Below are 21562 nucleotides of genomic sequence, written 5' to 3' on the forward strand. Positions count from 1 at the left end.
CGTTTGAAACATAGTAAAGATCGGATGTTTCATGCTATCTCAAATTTATTATCTTTCTATGCAATTCTTAAAAGAAAATGTCACTTTATAAACCCCGTTCATCTAAGATACTTTTCAGTAACTCGTTTGATTCGCCTCAGGTAAAACATTAATTTCCAAAGGCTTTATCGTATAATTATCGTTTAAATAATGGGCTGTTACAGATTTATAAATTTTAGATGCCTGTAAATGAAGAAGATGTTATGAAAGATATGAAAATGGCAAGTCAGCATGCTGCGTAAAATATAAGAACGATGGAATATTTTACGAGAGATTGAAGTGAACAAATCATTGTTACAAAAGTTGTTTCTAATACGAAGGTGGGCATTATGACATATAAATAATTTTCGTGTTGATAAAGCAATGGAGACTTCAATAATAAAGGCTTCAAAATCAAGAAAGCCTTTTTTTAAGGGAACGTTATTCGGCTGAAACAACTTCAGCGGCAGACGTTAACTAGTTTGCGTTACATTCAAATCTTCAGACCTTCCTTTATTAATATCGAAGAACAAACGCAAATGTGAAGGACTCGACCAAATGTCACAGACGGGCAAACAGCGTGTAACTTTAAAATAATTTAAGATCCGAGTTGAGTGCGATGAATGACGCTACGGAAACTATTCGATACATTCGTGGCGTGCCAATAATTGTATCACTCGAAGTCCAAAAAACGATTAATCTCACCATTAGTGTATTAGCAGAATATTAGGAGCCTTCGCACCAATATCTGTAAGCAAGATTACATGATTACAGATTACATGATCTGCAGCGCGGGATAGTATAATTGCAACAAGACTACAACATTATCATTTTTTTCCTTTTTCTCTGGAGATCTGATTACATTCAGATATCTCTTCCGCAGAGTTGGATTTCTTCGATTACAATGTTTATTTTTATGATAGATCTGGCCTAACTTCTCTAGAGGCAGTGCTGTCCTTATTAGCGTAAAAAGTCAATTTTGTAGCTCATGTGTTCGTCTTAATATCTCGCACATTGAACACCAGTTCTTCAGGATTCAATGTTTGTTCAATGTTTACCGTTGTGGTGGCGGTATACCTTTCACCAACGTCTTCATACTACCTTTACTACTACCTTCATGTTATCTGTATGCTAATACCGCATTTATACTATGAATTTACCGACAACGTTATTGAAGTTGGTGATCTGTATTCAGTTGGCTGCATATTTATGTTTATATTACATATATTTCTATTCGGCGTCTTTAGTCCTTTCAGTTTCACATCAAGTGAATCCGTGACCATCTCTATTCTGAGATGCAGTCAGCATGCGACAACATCCATACTTTTGTGATCCGACATGGATCGGATCTCCATGGAATTCTCCCAATTGTTTTTAAACGTAGTTTCGTATTATTCCGCGTGCTTTGCAACATGTTTAACAACTCGTTGATGACAGGAATTCTTCTGGATGCTTGGAAGACTAATACAAGTACTTCTACATTTAAATCTGGCGATGCGGTGAACCGTAGACCGATCTGCATTATCGATGTAATGCCAAAATTATTCGAAAGCGTAGTTGCTGACATTGCTAAACTTCATGTCACGTCCCTGATCTGTAACGAGCAACGTGGCTTTACGCCAGCTTTGTCCACAGTAACTAATCTCTCTATTTACCGTAATTTTGTCTCAACCAGTCTAGAGAATAACCAAGCGGATAGAGTGTACAGCTTTTTTAAAAAGACTTTTCAATATTATGAGTTCAAAAGTGTTGCACTGGGTTCTTGCAATCAGTCGCTTTCTTGATTGACAAGTTACTTTAGCGATCATAAGCAGTATCCCTCCAGGGTTCACTTCTTGATCCCTTGTACATCATTTCATGACTTGCGTTTCGCCTCAACTGAATCTTGACAACATTGACAACTGGTGCAGAACAAACGATACGTCGCTCACTTTGGACAAATATTACTTGGTGACACTGTCATTTCTCAGTTTTCGAAATTAAGCAATTTGGGTGTCCGCTACAGCACTGTTAAATAACCTACTTCACCGACAGCGTGTAGTTGGCGAGACCTCTAAAGAATCGGGCTTGTGAAGCGTTGTACGGTGAACTTTCAAAGCTTGCGAACTATCAAAATGTTATATTGTTTTTTCGCATGACCTCGTCTAGAATGTACATCTGCCATTCCGTTTCGTCATCTGATCACGTATAAACAGTCAATCGAGAGAGTTCAACATATCTTCTTCAGATTTGCAGCATTGAATCTGAGTCCGGAAATGGTCGTAGCAGATTACGATTATTTCCCATCATGAAAAAAATTAACATGCGATCTCTTGAGTCACGGAGAATTACTGACCCGTAAATGCTGATCTGATGTTCTTATTCCAGTTGATGAATGGCTTTGTGAGTTGTTCGCAACTTCCATCGAAGATACATTTTTATTATACGAACTTCGAGGCTGAGATTTACCTTTCATCCAATTTGCTATTCTTCTATATTAGGTAACTCTTATCTCCTAAATCACATCTGTATCAAAGCGAATATGTTCTGTGCATATTTAAATCATTATGCACATGATATTTTCTATTTCTAAAAATTAAAAATTAAAATATTCCTGCCAGTGTAATTTTATGTATTTTTAGTATAAATCTCTCAGCTGCTTGCATACAGATATATAGCGTTTGTACACTAATGGGAGTTTGTCCCGTTTATAGTAGTACAAGAGATAAATAAATTCGTAGGTTCTACGTTTCTTTATACGTAACATAATAACGTTCTTAGGATAAATTCCATGATCCACTAGACATCGCTTCATCCGCATCTCATAATATCCCCACTAATGCAAAATGATTTTTGCAAAAACATTTTTGTGATAATATTAATCCTTCCTGAGATACTCCACCATTCTTACTTCAACATAATATCGCTGACGATATCTACCAGTATCTTTTGTATCATTTGAAAAGGGAACCTTTCGAAACGTTTATATAGAGGATTTATGAACATCTTTTTAATGCTTTGTTTTGACATGAAAACATGCTCTTTCATTAGGGATAAATGGACATGCCATACAGAATTATTCACATATACCATATCGGTAACAGTGCGTTATTTAAAATCTACGTTTAATATTAAGAATTACAGGTTCTTTAAGAATTAATATTCTACACCTTTAATGAATGGGGTTTCAATAATACTAACTTTAACGTGTATCCAATTTATAATCAATGCGAACGTAGTAAATCTCATACATGGAAACCTATTGCCTCTTTCGCTCACATTTGCAGGTGCACAAACGATAGGAAACAATTACATCGAAATAAATAATATGAACATTTCACATCCGAATGTAACAAGTTATTTTCAATTGGCAATAAACGTCTTTAAATAAAATAAAATAAACGGTCATGGATGACTAGTACAAGGAAAGAGAGAGCGAGGTATGGGCAGAAGTATCTGCAAGGAAAATAGGACAAAATTAATTTTGCTGTTATTACTAGAGAAACATGCACACATCAGGATCAACCCAACAGGTAGGTTGTAATCGATGATCAAAGATACGAGAAAAATATTCAAAGCAAGTGGCAACACAAATCCTCAAAGTAGTGGATCTAAGTTTTTCCCCTTTCCCCAAGAACACTACATGGCAACTCGATAAAGCAAGCAATGAATCTATTAACAAAACGCATCAAAGACTCCCATGTAAAACGTATTAACAACGATAAAAGCATACTAGACAATTACTCGACCAATATCAAGTAAAATGCTACACCTATACTAACAGGAAAGAAAATAACAAAATACAAGGACGCATTGATAATAAAAGAAAACGATGGATCAAGCGACAAATCCAGCAACAAAAGAAAAAGTATTTCAATCATAGAAAGACTCATCCGAAGAAGAACCTTTTTATTAAGAAGATATTGTAATTGTTTCATTACTAACTTTTACAAATGTACATAAATATAAACTGTTACATCAGAAAAGGATGCCCGTTGAGCCCGACGTTATTCAACATCTATGTGGCAGTGCTGGAAGAAGAATTAAGGAAAGAACGAATCGAGGGCATAGTGATAGGAGAAAGGAAGGTATGGTCATTGACATATGCAGACGACATTGTGCTGATGGCGGATAGAGAAGAGGAGCTAAAGAAAATGCTAAACAGATTCGAAAAATCTTTAAAGAAAAGCGAATTGGAACTGAGCACGGAAAAGACCAAGATAGTAGTCTTCGAAAAAAGAAAGAACAAGAAGAGAAGAAGAAGTGGTCAAGATAAGATACCTAGAGTACATACTACAGAAAAACGGCAGTGATGAGAAACACATACAAGACAGGAAAAGGAGAGCAACAATAGCAATGAAGAAGACATGGAGCGTGGGAGAAAGAATTTTCAAACAGGACTACAAGAGGAGAACGAAGATGTTTGGAGTACTGGTAGAGAGCGTGGCGCTGTTTGGAGCAGAGGTATGGAGCTGGAACATGGAAAAAAAAGCTGGGTAGAATACAAAGAAGATATGTGAAATGGATCTTAGGTTTAAATATGACGCCGCGGCCTCTCGCTCACCTACAGGATGACCCAGGTGCTCACGGGACACGGCGTGTTCGGCGAGTACCTGATGAAAATCGGACGGGAGACGACGGACATCTGTCACCAGTGCGCGGAAGGCAGGGACACGTCGCAGCACACGCTGGAGTTTTGTCCGGCGTAGGAGCTGTCCCGCTTCAGCAGCGGCTCGCCGACGCTTATAAGGAAGCGAGAAGATCGCTCAAAAAGGAGATCGCCCAGAGCAAGGCGAGAGCCTGAGCGGAATATTGTAAAATTCTAGAGGACGACCCCTGGGGTAAGCCCTATCGCGTGGTCACGAAGAGATGCAAGAACAAAGGCCCGGTGAGCGACATGCCGATCAGCTCGGTTAGAGCAATCCTAAGCGAGCTGTTCGTCGTGGAACACGGAGCTTCGCGCCACGAGGGTGCCGACGAAGAGGCGATGGACGAGGCTCGACGGGAACTGATTCTGGACGAGAGCGATGTCGTTGGCATCGCCGATAGAGTTAACGCGAAGAAGGCGGCGGGAATAGACGGAGTCCCGGGAGAGGTGGCGAAGGTGGTAGCGTGTCGTAGGAGCGAGCTCGTGACCGGAGTGTTTAACAGCATTACCGATACAGGGCAGATCCCCGAGTGCTGGAAAACGGCCAGAGTCGTGCTGCTGAGGAAGTAAGGATCCTAGACTTTCCAACACGTATCGGCCGATAAGCATACTCCCGGCCTTAAGCAAGATCTGGGAGAAATGCGTGAAGATGATCATCGAAAGGTGCATCGGGGTGGACCCGTTCCACCGAAGACAGTACGGGTTCAGGAAGAGGAGGAGCACGGTGGACGCTGTCACGCAGGTGATGAAGTTCGCGGACATCTGCAAACAAAAAAGAGTGATCTGCCTGATGATTGCCCTGGACATCGGTAATGCTTTCAACACACTGAGCTGGGAAAGCAGGACGAAGAACAAGAAGATAATGAAGAGGGCTCAGAGAACCGCCTTGAGCATAACGACGACGGCTTACCGTACGGTCTCGCAATCTGCCGATCTACGTCAAGGCGAAGTTGCTAAAAGAGACGTACGATAGGATCAAGAACACCAGGATCGGTGACGGGGACGACAGTGCGCTGAAGAAGGAGCTGGAGGCGTTACGAAGGAAGGCGTATGACGAATGGCAAAAGGAATGGGACGCGTACAAGAAGGAGAATATCACCAAGAAGTTGGTACCGTGCGCATTCCTCTTTGCCAGGAAGAAAGTGGATATCGACCATGATACGATGCAGCTGCTAACGGGCCACGGGATCTTTAGCAGCTACAGGAAGAGGATCGGCAAGGACGAGGACTCCAGGTGTTTAGACTGCGGAGACCCGAACGACGACGCGGAACACGTCCTTTTCGCGTGTTCCAAATGGACGGACAAAAGAACGGAATTGGAGAATTGTCTGGGCGAGAAGTTAGACGTGGACAATCTCATGTACACGGCCACCGCCAACGACAACGGCTGGAATAGATTCAGATTCAACGGCTGGATAGTTCTGCAAGACCGTCATGAGTCACAGGAGGGAGGCGGAGAGGACGATGGAGGCTGAAAAGAAGAGAATGACGAGCGCGGCGACCACGCGGAGATAGGATGACGAGTGGCTGATAAGGGTAACCCCGATGAATGCTGAACGGTTTTGCCGGGGTTGTCTTACCAGAAATTAAAGGGGAGCAAGGAGGAGGGGTTTTTAGTGGATATGGCGACGACATCTGGGGTCGCTGGTGGCTCATATAAATGCGATCTGGTGGCTCATATAGATGCGGAACCTGCCCCATGAGCTTTGGGACGCTTAGAGGGCTGTCTACCCACGAGCGACATGCGCACCCTGCCGTAAGAAACGTCAAAAGAAGGGTGACGGACCCCCCTGAGAAAAAATGGACGTTAGAGGAGTTGGCTCAATTAAGGGAACTTTGTGAGACTTATAAGGATCACAAATTCCCTAATAAAATGATCAGCGAGATCCTCACCAGCAAGACGATCGAGCAAATCAGATATCAGCGAAAGAAGCTGAGGCTGATTGGTGAGGAAACAAATTCTCAAGAGCCCACTCAGGTGACAGAGGGAGGGTGCGATCCCGTTGATCCAGGCAATGCGTGTTTCGAAGAGCCTGGAGTCAGCGGTTTAGAATATGAACAATGGAGGCTTCAGTTGGAGTCCGCAATAATGACACAAGTCGAGGTGCCACCTGTTTTAAGGTGGGTCCACGCTCGACTGATGAATATCTGGGTCTCTCTCAAGAGAAATAGGGAAGCCCTTGAGAGTGCTATAAATGAATTTTTGAAAATCACGCTCTATGGAGCTATTAAGGAAATCAATAATAGAAAGAGGGCAAGTCCAGTGAGAAAGTGCAACGTTGTAAGAAATAAAAGGATTGGTCACCAGAAAAAGAACAGGAATGCAAGAAAGCGATACTCATATGCACGTTGCCAGGAGTTGTTTGTAGAAAATCCTAGGAGGTTGGCTGATGCTGTAATAAATGATGATCAAGCCTTCCTCCAACCGGCTAGGGATCCACCTGATGCCGAGGAAGTGAAGAGGCTCTATGAGGATTTATGGGGCCAGACAGGACCTGTCGAAGCCCCTGTCCCAGGAAGTAGAGCCTCTGAGCTGTCCTTATGTGAAGTCTTCCCGCCAATTGCTAAATTGAGAAATTGAATAAAATAAGAATGAAGGCTGCAGCAGGACCGGACGGTTTTCAGAAGGAACACCTTCTGATCCCTGGCCTGCCTACCATCTTGGCCAAATTGTACAATATCTTGCTATATTGTTCCTATTTTTCTCCTATATGGAAGGAAAATAGAACAACATTAATTCCGAAAGCGAATAAGCCTAGCAGCCTGGTCGAAAATTGGAGGCCAATAACTATAGGCCCCATTCTCGGCCGTATTTTCTCCTCCATTACTGACGGGAGGATAAGAAGGGGCATTGTGTTGAATCCAAGGCAGAAAGGATTCACCGCCGAGAGCGGTTGTAAAATAAATATAGACCTGTTGAGCGCTGCCTTGGATCATAGCAAGAAAAAGAAAGGCGGGATATTCACTATTGTGGATATCTCGAAAGCCTTCGACACAGTGCCTCATTCGGCAATTGTTCCCTGCCTGAGGAGGAAGGGAGTGTCGATCCCCATTACTGACTTAATCAGTAAAATGTACACTGAGGGCAAGACCACGATTAAATCCAAAAATAATATGGGGGTCGAGATTACGATCCTCAGGGGAGTTAAGCAGGGCGACCCTTTGTCGCCGCTGCTATTCAACCTGTGCTTGGAGCCACTGCTGGATTTGATCGAGAAACAAACCAGTGGAATTAATATAAGCGAGACACGAAAGATTCCTGTCCTGGCTTTCGCTGATGACGTAGTGTTGCTCGGCGCTGATATCGGGGAAGCGCAACGCCAAGTGGATATGCTTGACGAGTATCTGAATGGCTTCGGTATGACCATCTCACGGGATAAATGCCAAGCATTTCAAATAGTCGCAGAAAGGCGTACTTGGTTCATTAAAGAACCAAAAATTAAACTTGGGAACAACACCATCCCAACAGTCGATCCCGACGAGGCCTTCAGGTACTTAGGCGCCAAAATGGGGCCTTGGAAAGGCATACACTGTGGCATAATCGTTCCCGAGCTTCTGAGTGTGGTGAGGAGAGTTAGAAAGCTCTCTCTCAAGCCATGCCAGAAGCTCGAATTGATCACCAAACATATCTTTCCCCGATATATTTATAACCTGCTCGTAAGCCCGCCGAGCGACTGCGTTCTAAGATTGCTGGACAGCGAAGTCAGGCAGGAAATAAAGGCTATATTCCATCTTACGCCTTCAACTGCCACTGGATTTTTTTATGCCCCCAAATCCTGGGGCGGATTAGGGTTGCCAAGATTCGAGCACATCGTCAAACTTGGCACCCTAAAAAGTGCAATAAAAATGAAAAACTCGATCGACCCAGCGGTCTCCAGCCTGGTTGATGAAAAATGTAACGAGAGACTAAAGAAAATGGCCAACTCACTGAGGATCAATTGGCCAGCCTTCGTAGAGGACATTGAAAGAGCCCGAAAAAGACTAAAAGCTGGACACACTAAGCAATGGGCTGAACTGAGAAGTCAGGGACAGGGCGTACCTGTCTTATTTCTCGAGAAACAAGACTGGCAATGTGTGGCTTGAGGATTACGAACTGCTCAGGCCATCAAGATTTATAGATGCCCTCAAACTCAGGACCAACACCGTTGGAACAAGAACAGTACTGGCACGGGTCGACAAGAATTTGGATATCAATTGTAGAAAATGTCGAGCCCAGCCCGAGACCCTTGGGCATATACTCGGGCTGTGCCAGTACACCAAGGGCCTGAGGATGAAGCGGCATGATGAAGCAAAAATGACCCTTGCCGAAAGTCTACGAAAGAAAAATGAAGTCTTTGTTGAACCTACGCTCCGGGTGGGAGGCGATCTTTTCAAGCCGGACCTCGTAGTTAAAAACGAGGAAAGGGTTCTCGTGGTCGACGTTACCGTCCGCTACGAGAATAAGGATTACCTCTCGCGAGCGGAGAAGGAAAAGGTCAACAAATATCGGCCATGCCTCGAACACCTGAAGGCAAGATTTAATGTCGGCAAGGGCGAAGTAATACCGGTGGTCTTGGGCAGCCGTGGCACCATAACACCTTCCACGGAATGTAACCGTAAAAAAAAAAAAAAAGGAGCTGTCCCGCTACACCCTGTGTCGCGTTATAGGCGAGAGATTAACCCCCTCGGCGATCGTAGAAGCGATGCTGAGCGGGCCGCAGGAATACGAGGCTGTCCGCCTCTTCTGTGAGCGAGTTATGCTCGCAAAAGAACGGGCAGAGAAAAGGAGAGGCAAAGAAAGGGAGAGAAAGAGGAACTCTCATCCTTGTAAGCTAACGCAATGGAGGGGGATGGCGGTCAGGCGGCCCAGAGCCGCTTCATCGCCGTCCCAACGGACCGTGACTCCAAGGGGGGATGGACCTAGGAGCAATGGTCCCTCCTAGCGCCAAACTCAACAGTTAGGGGAATTTTTAGGACTGGCTCGATCAAGAGGACGCGAGAGGGGAGTGCAACGGAAAGATAATTCGTAAGAGGTCCCCGAAGCACTCCTGTCTCACGCGTAGGATGGTCATCGTAGAGTTTTAGTCGGTAAGAGTCTGACACTACTCTGCTGTTGCCGATTATTAGCAGCAGCAGAGTGTCCATGAGGATTTCTCATTTAGATATGATAACACCGAATTATATATTGATAGAAGAATGCAAGGTAATAGAAATAAAAAAAAAGCATTAAGAATAACAGCAAGCGAAAGCCATTGAGTCAGAAAAGGAACTAGTAAAGGAGTGCATAAAGGAAAGAGAGAAAATCTGGGGAAATGACCAAGAAGGAAAAAGAGCAAGAAAGAGAAAGAAAGGACTAGAAGAGGTGAGAAATGGAGAGACACAGATGGAAGCAAGAGAAGAGCGAGAAAGGATGACAGTAGACCAAATTATAGAAGAAAGGAGAAAGAGAGGAGCAGAAAAGAGGGGCAAAAAATTACCAAAATACTTAGAAGGGAGGATGAAGTGGAAGGACAGAAAAATATTAGCAATGTAGCGGCACGCGAGCAGGACGATTCAAATCCTGTTGTTGTTTTGCTTCGGAGTATCAAGACCGTTAGGTCACAGGTATTGTAAGGAGTAATGAACTCCGAGCAAAAGAATGTCACCGCTACTTTCAACCGTCAAACGCAGTCGAGTTCAAATTTTCCGACTGTCCCCTGACCAGTATAAATAAACAGACGCAATCACGAGCGAGAGAGTTCACCGAACAGAGTCGAAGAGTATTAACGTATAAACAAGCATAGCAGTGATCTACAAAGTTTCTCCGAGTATTTACCGGGTATTTATTCCGTAACTTATACTTGTACCAGCGGACTCACAATTCGTCTGTAATTTATTTATTTATTCGAAAATATATTTAACGGATTGCGATGGCAATAATTCGCTTTCGTTATTTTGCTCAACCAGAATCAAATCAATCCTCCACAACAGTAATAAGAAAAAAAAGACCAAACGAGACTGGAGAAAGACTAATAGAATTGAAGACAATAATGGAGAAGAAAAAGGGCAGTACAAGACAGGGAGGAACGACAATAAGGAAGCACAGCAAGGAGACAAAAGCCCAAAAGTTGCCATAGTTTTAGAGACAGAATATATAATGGAGTGCAATATAATAGAGTGGATAAGAGGGGAGGTAGATATGTAAGAAAAGAGAGATAGACAAGAAAAAGAGTTTAGACAGATATAAGGGAGGAGGCAATAAGGTGATAACGCTATTAGACTGATAGAATGTTAAAAGCGTAATAGGTAAACGAGATGTAAAACCGAAAGTTCGTCCAAAGCCGAAAGGCACGGACTAAGTAATAATAATAATAAACTGTTACATATTATTACTCAGCATTTCATTATTAATTGCATTATGTACATTATTAACAAATTATGTACAGATTACAACAGTACTAGTTGTCAAAACAAGCTCCAACTTTCTTTGTTATTTCTTTGATTGATAAAATGTTTATTTCGTTTGCAGTCGTTAACTTTCTGAGCGAATGAAACTTACGACTCGAATGATGACAATGACTTCGTCCAATTCACATCTTTGGAAAGTTTTCCTATCCTCACTTGCAATAATCGTTTCTCGAAATTCGAAAGCGCCGTAGCTTACCGCTCCCTATCGGATCCCTTAGAAAATCGAGAACGGAAAGTATTTATATACTACAATGAATTCCAAGGATCCCAGGGGAGAGAAACGAGCCGGAGAGACGTGACGATTTATTCTATCGCATGCAAACTTCATCAGTCGAATCAATTACTATCGAGTCGTAAAATTCCGGAATTCTCTTCAAGACTACGTTGAATACAGCTAAATTGTCCTCCGTTCTTACTGATATCACGATGTCTATCAAGAGGAAGACTACTTCGTAATATGTTCACCTTTCCCTATCCATAACCTGGCACCCAAACATTCTTCATTTCCCCATAGAATTAGTCTTGCGAATTACATCGTTTCGCCGTCGCTTCTTCGTCTGAAATAAGAAAGACGTCCTTTTCTATTCTGGGTACTTAGTAACCGGCGCGACCTTCAGACAACTTGCTTTTTCTTTCAAGATATCGAAAAGTGCAATTTCGGTCGTCGTGATTAAAGTCTGCGTTGCCATACCGAAGACACTACAAAGCGAGCGCTATTTTAATATATTACTATTATTATATATTATATAAATTTAATATATTTAATATTTAATTAATTACAGAATAGCAAGCAACCTATCAATACTAAATGATACACATTGTTTCCCACACACGTGGACTGGAAGCGAACGTGGAGTCGTTTGTAATCTCCGACGAATATACGATAATGTGAAGAAGGCCAAAGATGGCAATCGCTTAATATTCGTGTTTTGTTCTGTTTACTTTACTTGTGTGTAATTGTTCTCTGAGTATAGCAAATACAAGGAGATTGTTACTATTATATCGAGAAGAAAATTTATTATTTTTATTTTATTTATTATTTATCTATTATTTTTAGACATTTTACGATGAAATAGAAGGAGATCAGTATAAGGAGATATCAGTATAATAAGTATTAATTAATATTAATCAATGATTTCTTGTGGTGGTCTTGGAAAAGTAGCAAATACCACAAGTGTTACAAACTGCATTAGATACAAACATAATGAGCTGAAGCATCAAAATCGAACAACGAAGTTGACAAGAACAATCCGCACGACGATTTAAAAATAAATATAAGGAGGCATGGAACATGTAAACAAAAAGATATTGATAAGCATCCTTGTATGAGAAAATTATCCAACGATTCATTTTTTCTATTTTTTCTAGTATTTTTTCTAGTTCTGACTCCGAGGATGAAAGGACGAACATTCCAAGCACATCCCAAAATGTAGTGGGTGAAATTGAAATTGCAATTGACACAGTGGATAAAACTGAAATCAGGCGAATCTAGGGGTAGGACGCCCGTTCGTATGATATTCAAGGATATCGCAGGGCCTACTGGCTATCTTAAGAGAAATACTATGTCGGGGGTTTGTGTCGGGGGTAATATTATGGGTTGTGTAACTAGTGCTTTCAAATTGATAATTGCCAGACACATAATGGAACACATAAAAGATTGCACTGAAACCGAGGCGCATCGAGTTTTGAAAAAAGACTGGACAATCACTGTTGCTGAGTTACCGAGTTTTCTAGGAATTCTATATGCCCAGGGCGCATATGAAGCGAGATCATTGAAAGCCTCCGAAAGATTACAAACAGATAAATTTGCGCTGATATCCGAAATATGGAACAGATTTAGAAGTAATAGCCAGGCTTGTTACAAGCCATATGAAAATATCTTAATAGATGAACAATTATTTCCAACGAAAGCCCGATGCAGGTTTACGCAATATATGCCGAATAAGCCTCATAAATTTGACATTAAGTTTTAGTTAGCAGTTGCCGTCCAAACAAAATATATTTTGAATGGTTTCCCTTATATGGGGAAAGATGAAACTCGATGCTCAAGGGAAAAAAGGATAAGACGACTTTGTTTTCCTCAAATTTATGTAAATCACAAAACTGCACGCTTACTATGTATAAAAGTAAACCTAACGTAAAAGTCCTCCTTCTAAGCACCAAACATACATGTATACAAGTAGCAGACAATTATAAATGTGTTTCAGAAACCATTGCTTTTTATAATAAAACAAAGTTTGGTGTGGACGTCGTTGACCAGAAGGAACACAAATATAGTGTGAAAGCAGGGAGTTTCCGATGACCCCTTCAAGTTTTTTTCAATATTTTAGATTTGGCAGTGATGAACGTGTCACGTAATTTTTTGGGTTGGTTGGTGAAAATAAAATATAGTTGAGTCGTAACACAACTATTAACTTTGTTTTAATCAACCTTTATTAGGAATTCAGCAATCACAATGTAACACGCATTGAATTAACATAAATCACAATTCACTCCAACCACGTTATGTAAGACTTAGTTACAACAATACATTAAGTACGCGACTTATAAGAGTAGAGACCGACATAGATATGTTGACTATTCTAAGGATACAGAATAAGTGAAAGTCTTACTGACGATACTGTGTCTGAGGAAAGCTAGGGGTGGGGGTGTCTAAGGACACGGGACGAAATTTACGACAGGAAATACTCGCTTGGTCCGAATGACCTTAGCTATAAAAATGCCAAGGCCCCTGGTAGGCACTTAAGACTATTGAGGGTGCGCGTCAGGGATATGCAGGCATCTGGGTGCCATCCTGTCCGTGGTGTATGGCCTGGTATCTGATATGAATTGACGTTACAAACGCGTGGATATTATGTAAAGAGTGCACCGGATCGAAAATATCCAGTGTTACATGGGGCGACACTCTACCTCGACCAGGCCACACACCGCGGGCCAGACGGGAACCAGATGTCCGCTCATCCTCACTGCGTATCCTTAATATTCTTAAAGACCCGTCATTAATCCCAGTAATTCGCTAGCTAAGGTCCTTCAGACCCAACAAGCATCTGTTTTCCGAATCATTTCTAAAGACCATTGTCTACTACGGCTTGACAAGGGAAAGTTAGTTTTTCTCACATATGATGCAACTTTCCTCCCATTAATCACTTTCTCTCGAGGGCGGCTAAGACCCTTCCTAGTCCACCAACCTTCGTTTAACCAATTAATAACGAAGCCTATTTCCCTCACTCTCTTAGCCAAAATCGTCACCAACAAATCCGATGGTTCCGTGCGCTAGACACACCCATCCTTAGCTTTCCTCCGCCACAGCATCGTCTCCGAAGACAACTGATTTTCCATCCGTCGAACAGTCAACATCCTTTGACCGGGAATACACCCGTAGATCAGTCACTCACTCATCTTATACATACGCACCAGCGTAACTATTTTCTTTACAAGTTGTTAGAATAAACGTTGATTTATAACTTACTATACAGTGTTATATTCATTGAACCACCTCTATTATCTTAACCGAAACAGGGGAACGACTATTTCGCGGCGTCGATTAACCAAATCGTAGCGAGAATTTATGCCTCTTGCTGACGCGTTTTCCTAGCGACCGCGTCTCTCCGCGAACGGTCGTAACATCCAGAGTTCATATTTTGCCAAAGATCAGACACTTCATTTCTGTCACCTTCAACGTCAGAAGTGCGAAAAAGTTGCCAAGTGAGCTACTACAAAGAAAATGGAGGCAATAATTGTTGTATATGTCGGAGATGTAGGGACACCGGGCCTTTCTTTTGGAATTTTGGGAAGATCCCCAATACTTTGGTCTAAACTATTTATTATAGCTGTACTTAAATAATAGATCTTAGAAGTAATAGTTGTGATACGATCTGATTATGTTTGCCCGAGATTTGTAACAGTGGGCTTGGGCTCGAAGTAACACAGCTGGTCGCTGAACGTAGCCACGGTCACGGGATGAACGTTTTTACTTAACAGAAGAAGTAACAATATTGAGGGACACATGCTGTATTAACAAACAAGCCCCGGGCAGGAGCAAAGACGGCTCTACGCGGGTCTCCCTAGTAACGGCGCCTGGAATTTTGTTGATATCCCCGGTCAATATGCAACTGACAAATGTGATCGTATCAGTCTTTTATTCTTGTGATCACCTTGGAGAGTTTACACACATCGTCTTGTCAGTCAGTCAGAAAGATACCGTGCGTCACAGCTAACGTCACTTTGTGTTTCAAAACATATTCAATTGTACAAAGAGTTTTCCCGTTGACCGTGGATTCGTTATTGAACCTAAGAACATTGTCTTTGATATCAAGAGTGTCTAATCACCACGTTTAATTGTCAAACTCTGTTAATAATTGTAAATATAATCTCCATTGCAGAACAACGATGGCTTGTCCTAATGAAGATACGATACACGCCCCTAACCGATATATATATTGCAAAAAGATCATGCGCAGAAAATACACAAAATGCACAAATGCTCATAGAGATAGATAAGAAACGCTCGTAAACCTAAGCATCTTGATGAATACCATTAACAAAATTAAAGGATCTAGGCAATTACAAGATGTGTTTACACGCGCCATGGTACGTTAGAAACGAGGACATTCGGAAAGACCTGGGAATACCAACGGTCAAGGAGGAGATTAACAAAAGTGCAAGAAGGTACAGAGAAAGAATAGCAACGCACCCGAAGCGGCTGGCAGCGGAAACGGTCGGCGCAACAAACATAAAAAGAAGACTAAAAAGGGAACACCCAACAGATCTCACAAAGGACATAACCTAACATACAAACACTCACCACACTAAAGAAATAAATCAATCAAATTCGAAGATAGTATCCCAATGGGGGTAGCCATCCACATGTTATATTATTATACCACTAAGCTATAATATTTTACCAAATGTCCTACTGGACAAATTGTAAAATGTAAATAAATAAAAAAAAGAGATGTGTTTATTATCAGAAAATTAAAGGATTTGTTTAAACAAATGGGGAGAACATCTTCAGCATTTAGTATAAATGTAGATCAAATTATGGGTCCTTATCAAGGCCAGCAAATTTTAAAACTATACCTATGAAGATCAAGCTTGTTTATATTTGTCAAGCATATATTGTAAGAAGGACATTAACAACAATTTTAAGTAAATCGTTAGGGACAACGTATCAAAGTTGAAAGTGTAACGACCACCCAGGAAACAGGTGTAATGATCACCCAAGACGCAGGCATTCCGCTGACATCGGAACATATGTCGATAACACCTAGCATTGTGATAACTAAGACAAAAGACAACAGCCAGACCCCTACCCATAAGATATGAGTCATAATAAAGAAATAAAAACCCCGGTCCTTTAGACAGTAACCTCAGTTTGTAACCTGCAGTTAATAAAGCATACGAATGAGTTTTTGCTCATTCTCTTACTTATAAAACTTCGTCCTTTTATTACGTGATAGAAGCTTCGTCACAATGTAATCTATTACAAAATACGATAATTTTCATAACTAGATGCAATCATTTTCTTACTGAAGAAAGGAATTTCAGCTCGTGAAATATGTAAAAAGTAGTCTGCTATAATAGCAAGAAAATTAATAGAAAACGTAGCAGTACGTTGCGGTCATTGGACCGTAAGAGGGACTCTTAAAGAAATGAATTTTAAGGTAGTAGAGAAAGAAAAAAAACCGTAATAAGTGAGAAAAATATGTAAACCCATTTGGCGTTTGCCAAAAACAATGTATATAGATAAAACTGTAAAAAAGATACTTTTTCACCGATTTTAATGATTTCTTAGTGCCCTGCAAAACTTAACGATTTGAGCAACTTTTTCCTATACATGAAAGTATCGATCGACTATAGTTTTAAACAAATTCGCAAAAATTATCGTACTACTACTATACATTTTACCAATAATTGTATATCCGCGGTAGCGTGCGCGTCTGCATTAGTTGCCAGTTATCGTTAGCATGACCTAGTCGAAACCTGATCTTTATCCTCTGAGAGAGGACACACATCCTAATCTCTTATCGTGTGCGTATATAACTAGTATTCCGTAGACGGACGAGCTCAGGATTTTTGAGATTATTCGCTACAGTTGGTCGGCGGAAACATCAGAAATGAGTCAAGAAGGTAGTGAACGGATTAAGTCTGCAAAATTACAATCGCTAGCATCTGTCCGGGCTGCTTACGATACAGAGGCGTTCAATAATGGTATCATAGTACAAACCTCTTCGGTGAACTCAAACAATAGAACAAAATCTTCATATAAAAAATGATCATCTTATCGACCTCATCCTGGCCTCTGCAGAATAATTTGAATGGTAAGAGTTTTGGTTTCATAGAAGCTGCCGACAACTACCTCAAGACTTTCTTTGAAAAGAATCCATCGACTTGCAAAAATAGAGGATAGTTGTGGGAAATAAATAATTTTATCAATCACCCACATTTCCCGGATTATTTTCGAACGTAGTAGAAACTGCGTGATAAAACTATATCACCGTAAAACGTAATTCTCTATGTAGTATTTACACCTATATTATAATAGGATAAATATTGGCTTTAGCAAAATAAGTGCGTAAATACATAATGTTTATGTAAATACAGAACATTTTGTGTCTTTTTCTATATCTAATAAATATACACATGTTTCAGTTCATTTTATTATAGACAGGAAAGTGGGAGTCGACGACTTCTTATATTTTTCAAACGTAAAACGAGCGTCTCATGCTGGCAACCCTTTCTCCATTCTTTCCACGAGCTACCATGATAACGTTATATAACTGGCATCTAACTGAAGACCCGCGAAATCCGCCAACACGAAAGAGAGTATGAGAGCTAAACCGCGGGAACTAACCGCACCTACACAGATCAGCCCAAGAAGAGTTATAGCTATCGAGATGACGGAAGAGCAACTCTCCAGACTTCAATCCGAAACCCGGAATCAGCAAGGGAGCTTTGCGCAATACGAAAGAAGATTCGCGTTATTGTGGAAGAATTTATCAGTAGCATGGCAGTATACGGAGATATCGGTAATATTAGCGGAGAGAACTCTCTACGAAGCTTGCAGCTCCTGCTGTAAAGAGAAACCACAATCTGGTGGCAAGGCGCCAAGAAGGACGTCGACGAGTGAAACAAGGCGTCTTCGAACATGAAGTTTTTCGCCACAAAACAATATGTTTCCACGCCGATGGACAGTTTTGTCGCGAAGAAACGAGCAGCATTGGCACAGCTGAAGTACAGTCATTCTGAGAAATTGAGTTAGATATAATCTACGACCTCATAAGACTACCCATCAGGGAAAAGATTCCCAGGACAACTTTCGCTTGACTTTCACAAAACCGATATTAAATGGGCTACATTTTTTATGGTAATGATCACAACAGCGAAGCATGATAAATCATTCAAGAGAACGAGAAATATCGCTACATACAGTCGGATGGAACACTAATGCACACGGTTTGGCATCAATAACAATGGAGATGGTTAGAGAATTCTTTGAAAAGTAGAATTGCCTCCCAAGGAATAATGGAATTTGTGTCTTACATCTCCGGATTTCTTATTTCGAAGAATATTGAACATAATGTTCGTAAAGACAGACAGCGCACTATTAATCATTTGAAAATAGACATAGAAAAGTATAAAAAGGAAATATAGAAAATTTTTCTCAGCATTGTTTCTTTTGAGCATGATTATGTAGGATCCAATGAATAGTCATACTGCAAATATAGCAACGAAATAATCTCTTATGTATGCAATTGGTTATATAGTTAAAACAATGAAAAAGAAGTTAACTGTGTGCTACAATTAGAGAACGATGGAATTTCATCTAAACTGATAAGGATAAAAAATCGAATACTTTTTGTTAAAACCAATAATGAAAATGAAAATTCTCAAAATGGGAGGAGTCATTACAATTTGTAAAACCGCGAAAAAGGTTTCAAGGAGCACTCAAAATTTATCTTACATTAAATATGTACTCGAAAGTTAATGATTCATGCCAATCTAATCTGCAAGCAAACGCCATCTGTTCGAACGCCATTTCTAAAGTTAAGTCTAAGGTATACGTTCACCCTCCTAATAATTACAAAATCAAAATAAACGAATGTTTACAGAGTATGTTTTTTTACAGAGAAAGTCCACAGGATTGGCACGAGTGCTGTCATTTTCACGATTTCATATATAAACTATAGCATATATAATAATTATATAATTTCAAACTATTGAAAATGACAACGTGAGTTCTCGCTCGCCATCTATATGCTGACGGCTAGTTACAAACGGGAGTAACTAGAAGATATTACTAGACACGGTCGATAGACCAGATCGATAGTTTTAAGACTTCCTTTTCGCTCATTCGTTCGTGTCCCTTCCAAGTGTGCACAATAAAGGTTTTTTTTTGGTTCCGAGAAGTGTGGTGTTTGTCATCCGATTAATAAAGTAATAACTAACGCGATCCTACCTCTAAATATAAATATAACAACACAAACTTTAAAAGATGGAACTGTGATTATTATTTCTATATAGAAGAAATATATAGAAATAAGATTTCCATAATTTTATATGTAGATGATCTATTGATTTCTAGTACTAATATAAAAACTATAAAAAATTAAGTTAATGTTAAGTTAATGATTTATGCCTAGTAAATCAATGTTTAGGAATTGAAGTGGAATATTATAAAGATAAAATGAAAATGCTTTTAAGTCAGAAAAATTACATAAAAGGCTGTGCTGAAAAATATGCAGTTAGAATTCAGAAATCATGATATTCATATGGAAATAAATCTAAAATTAGAACCCAAACAGAAAGTATAGATAAACAATTGAAGCATGTATAGAAATTTAATTGAAACTTCATTACGTATATGTAGCAAATGAAACTTAGCTGGATGTATTCTTCCTAGTAAATTATTTAAGTCATCAGAACAGTCAAGGCAGTACACGCTACAAATATTCATTACGTGTTTTTAAATATTTGTCTTACACTAGTTCTATAAAATTAATGTATGATTCAAGTTATAATGAAGAAATGGATGCTTATATAAACACTGACTGAGCTTGGTTGAAGCATGGGTAGCAGGTATAGTTGACAAAAAATCCACAAAAGAAATATTTGTGTATTTGGAAATACAGATTTATGGAGGTCGCAGAAACAAAAGACTATCTCCAGAGATTCAAGTCATACTGAATACTATGCTTTAGTTAATTGTTAGTTGTTAATTGTTAATTGTAGTTAATAAACTGTGTTCCACCGAAGGTTACACATGGTCTGTAAAGGTATATTCTGGACGAGAAATCACCGGAAATAAGCAAGTTGGCATAGCTGAAAACGCCTGCATTGAACTTGCAGATAAATTGCTACATGAAGGACGAACTTTGTTTGTCGACAACTTTTATACAAGCTATCTGTTAGCAGTGAAATTTTTAAATTTTAGGACGCATGTCATTGGAACTGTATGGCACAACAAAAAATATATGCCCCATTCTGTAACGTCATAGCAGTTGAAGAAAGGTGAAATGATAGAATATCATAGAAGAAATGTTAGAATATTATCAACAAAACATGCACCCATTATGATTTCAAGTTCAAATTCTACATATCACAGATGTCCTTCGAAACTTCTAAGCCACTACGATACGGAAAAGCATCAAGTGGTATCGGAAATTAACACTACATTTACTCTTAGGAACAACTATAGTAAATGCTCATATTGTGTACCAAACAGCCACAAACAAAAAATACCGATAAGAAAATTTCGGGAAATTCTCGTTTCCGAATGGCCCTCAGAAAATACTGTGCCCGACAACCATCCGAAGAAAACGACGAAGGTAAGAATCAGGAGGGCAAGCCTATAAGAAGGATGCACCCTATGTTATAAGAAGAAGAGGCAAACTGTCTCAAGTAAAGAAGTAAGTAAGAACATGAAAATAACTATAACATATTGTTCGAAGTGCCCAAAATCATCTCAAATGTGTTTGGAATGTTTTAACGAATACCATGAGATATGGCATAATGTAATATTTTAAATTAATAAAATTAATATTTATTAATTATCAATTTTAAATTAATAATTTATTAATAAATTAATAAGAAGTATGATACAATGTGGATTTAATATTTTTATGTTGTATAACCTATATATAATATTGCATATTTAATTAACTCAAACAAGAAGAGCGTCATCATACGTAGGTGACGGAGCCCCCACGGAAGTATACCCGCCGCACCGATATGTACGACGTGGCGACGAACGTGCTAAGCAGAGTGTGTATGATTTCTGATGCATAAAAAGTTAGACTATTGGATTGCTGTGCAGATGCTGAAGAATAAACATAATACGTGCTTTAGTATATTCTGGATAAATTGAGCATAACTACATAATTAACTTTATATCATTATTAATAAATTAATTGTGTGATACTTTTATTGTATGTAATTTTTCCAAATATCCTTGATTACATTAGAAGTGATAATTGAACATGTTCCCAATTA

The sequence above is a fragment of the Bombus vosnesenskii genome, unplaced genomic scaffold (assembly GCF_011952255.1).
Source record: "Bombus vosnesenskii isolate JDL3184/JDL3185 unplaced genomic scaffold, Bvos_JDL3184-5_v1.1 scf7180000013266, whole genome shotgun sequence".
NCBI classification, from domain to species: domain Eukaryota; kingdom Metazoa; phylum Arthropoda; class Insecta; order Hymenoptera; family Apidae; genus Bombus; species Bombus vosnesenskii.